The sequence below is a fragment of the Gracilinanus agilis genome, chromosome 3, assembly GCF_016433145.1.
Source record: "Gracilinanus agilis isolate LMUSP501 chromosome 3, AgileGrace, whole genome shotgun sequence".
NCBI lineage: Eukaryota > Metazoa > Chordata > Mammalia > Didelphimorphia > Didelphidae > Gracilinanus > Gracilinanus agilis.
Window position 1 is genome coordinate 366,670,165 of NC_058132.1, and position 3,586 is coordinate 366,673,750.

Below are 3,586 nucleotides of genomic sequence, written 5' to 3' on the forward strand. Positions count from 1 at the left end.
TATTCCCATGTCATTTGCCTGATATCAGGGAAGAATAAATACAAAATAAGCGTATGCTAAAGCAAATCTGTGCTGATGGATATATAACTAACAGGTGAATGATAAGAAAGTCAAACTTCTTCACATATAGCAGACCAAAATGGTTTTACTTGTCCTCAGTCATCAATGATAGAAACAGAAACTGGCAGATTCCAGGAGTTTTGTCTTTTTTTTTTCACATTCAATCCCATACAAGCAATTTCTGAGTGATTGGTTTTTCTGCCATTGCAGTCTATTAAAAGAATATTCAGAAAAATAAAGCTAGGACCCTGATAGTGGGTGTTGAAATGATAGAAGCCAGGAGAATGTTGTGAGAAGAGTGTTGAGGAAGAGCATTTTTAGGTCACTGCACTCATTTCCTCTCCCAAGCAAGGATTTCCAACCTTTCCAATATGGTTTTTGCTCATGTTCACTTCCACGCCCCTTGCCCCAGAAGCTTTATTCTGTGGGCCACTGCCGAGGATGCTCCTGCCCTTCTACACATGTGCCCAGAACCTCGCTTAGATGCTGTGGAGGGAAGTTGGCGCTGGACGGACCAGAGCAGCAGATGGAGTTGGAGGAAGGCAAGGCAGGGAGTGGACTGTGACAGCATTAACTGTCAAAAATCGATGAACTTCAGCCAATTGTTAATGACAAGAGTCAAAACCTCCATTGTCTACATTACAAGCACAAAGAAATGAGGTAAATGCAAAAGTGCACCTACTATGGGAGGAGCTGCAATTGTTACAGGAGCAGGAATCCTATGTGGAAGAAGTGGTCTGAGCTATGGATAAAAAGAAAGTTTTGGTCAAGGTACATCCTGAGGGGAAATTTGTGGTGGATGTAGATAAGAACATCCACATCAATGATGTGACACCCAATTGCCGTGTGACCCTACAAAATGACAGCTACACTGTAGAGAGCCAGCTCTACGTTAACTGGGATTTGAATGACTGTAATGGCATTGATGATGAGAACGAAGCAGAAATTGGGAACCATCAGTCTAACACATTAGCTCATAACTGCTCCAATAGTCTTTGACCTTGTGGTTTATTTTATATATTTTCCCCAAGAACAGTTTTTCCTACAAAGTACATTTGAAATCAAAAGCTGTATAGAAACACTCCAAGTTATAAGAATTACATCACAATTGGCATATAGCACACAATTTTTTTCTGTAATATAGGATCTTTAATCTTGCCATCTTGGCTTGGGGGCAATCTGTTAGTTGCCCTGGATGGAATGTTGGCTGTGGCATGAGACATAGGGAAAAGCACCAACTTCCAGTTGAACCAAGAGTATAAAAAGCTCTGGAGACCCAGGGCTGGGTTCTGTTCTTACCTGACTTCACCCTGACCACTCACTTACCCCTTACCCCACCTTGGGCCCTGGGTTGGTTGGAGTGAGAACATGGGTAGCTAGGCCTAGAATAGAGTAGGATTTAAGACCTATCTTCTAGAGCAACACAATAATATTATTATCATCACTGGCAAAATTTACTCCAAGAACAACTTTATTTATCAACCAGAGACTGCATCACTCTGGCCCAGGGCTTCCTGCCCTGGGTCAGCAGAAGACCAACCAGCTAGGATCCATAGCAACCTTTAGTCAGATAATCTTTCTCCTTAGATCACAGTATTTCCTAATCCTCTTACCACTGACTTGTTCCCTTACTCTGTTATCAATAAACCCCTTAGCCTTAACCAGAGAATTATGTGATTATTTGCCTACCATCTAAGGCCAAGGAAGATCAGGCAGCACTAAGGGTTCTGAGAAGTTTGGGCTGGAACATACTCAATTTCTGAAGGGCAGGAAGTTCAACATCCACTTCCTGTCAGCCTTTGATTCACCAATAGGAAGCTGCTTCCTCCGTAGGGAAGGGGCTGGTTACCTGATATCTTTAAGGAACCTGGTGCCAAGCAGTGAGGTTTCTCTAGACACTCAGTTACCTGGGTTGGATTCTTGTTACATTTATAAACAAGTTTCAAGCCCAGCCTGGGTACAGCTCACTCCATCCTTACAACTAGCACCATCCTCCTGCTAGCCTTATTACGAGCATAAGGCCCCTGACCCACCTATTAATTACATTTCTCATGTAGATTATACCTGCATGAGACAGTGCTCAAGTTTAAGAATGGGTCTTACTTTAACTAAGTTTTATTTTAGAAAAAGTTTCCCATACTTCAAAAGGTATGTTAAAGAATGCGCCTTTAAGATTGTGGGGTATAGCTTGGTGTGGGAAGGTACTAAAATGAGAATGGAATATGATTGGACCTGTCATGCAATGTCCTTGGTATGTCTGAAGCAGAGAGAAAAAGATACAAGCAGCTTCTTCTATTTTCTGCTATTCTTGGATGAGGGTATTATGAGGCTATTAACTCATTAAATGCGGCTTTACTATAGAGTACATAGGGGCTTTCTATAGGACTTGAGGCTATCCTAAAAACCTAGATTATAATAGTTTCAATAATAAAAAGTGTTGATCAGAAGGGATTCACAGAGAGGGATCAGATTGGGTGAACCATCCATCCTATCAGCACATGATTTTTCAGGCCTGATTTTTCAGGCCATAAGAATCAGCACAGGGCTTTGACATCTGTATTGATCTTGATGGGACCCTGATAAAGACCCTATTTCTCTGACTGGCTCCCGGAACTACACCCTGCACAAAATTCTTCCCAACAAAGTAGACCCATTGGTGTCCTTAAAGATGGTGGAAAGAAGTTCCAGGTTAAGATGGTGGCAGAGTAAGAAGCAGTTCTTAACCTCTCCTGACCGAAACACACAAAACTCCTCAAGGGGACATGAAAACAAGTCCAGACAAACGGAGGAACCCCACAACAGGGCACAGCATGGAAGGTACATGGAATCTAGGCATTTCCATGCTATAAAGGGGTGAAACAGCTCTCACTAAATCGCGGGCTGAGCAACCACCCCACCCCGACCCCCTCCACACACAACACCTGTAGCACTGAGGCCAGCTAAAAAGAAATAGAGCAAGTTTGGGGCACCCATCGAGTCATTGGCAGCTCCGGGGCCTATTCCTGAGAGCAGCAAGATTTGGGACCCCAAAAAGCCAAAGAACTCACCCGAAATCTGAGCACGGGCTTAGGGCGCAGAGTACGGGAGCAGAGCTCAGGCGGGCTCAGAGCTCAGGCTCCAAGGAGGCGTGGGTGGAGGCAGACAAGTGTACGACTGTGGAAGCAGTGCCCTGAGACTTGTAAAAAAACCTCCAGCAGAGGATCAAGCAAGGGGATCCACCAGGGGGCTTAACCGCGGACAGACCCTGAGCACAAGGATAAACCCGAGAAACTGCTGGCCTAAATATGGCTACCCAGTCTCAGGAAGTTCAGAATAGAAAGATTAACAACAAGAAAAAGAAGCCTTTAACACTCGACAACTTTTACACAGAGAAAATTCAGACAACTGAGCAAACAGAGGAGGAGAACAAACAAGCATCTGGACCCTCCTCAAATAAGGAAAACTCCTCACAAGCTATGGAAGAGTTCAAAACTGAGATTTTGAGGAAAATGGAAGAGATCTGGCAAGAAAATAACAGTTTAAAAGG

General features: G+C 43.6%; 1 pseudogene; it reads left to right on the forward strand.

Annotated features, from left to right (window-relative positions):
- The first annotated feature begins 562 nt into the window (after positions 1-562).
- The window catches only part of LOC123241579, a 12,446-nt pseudogene continuing 9,422 nt past the window's right edge, over positions 563-3,586 (forward strand).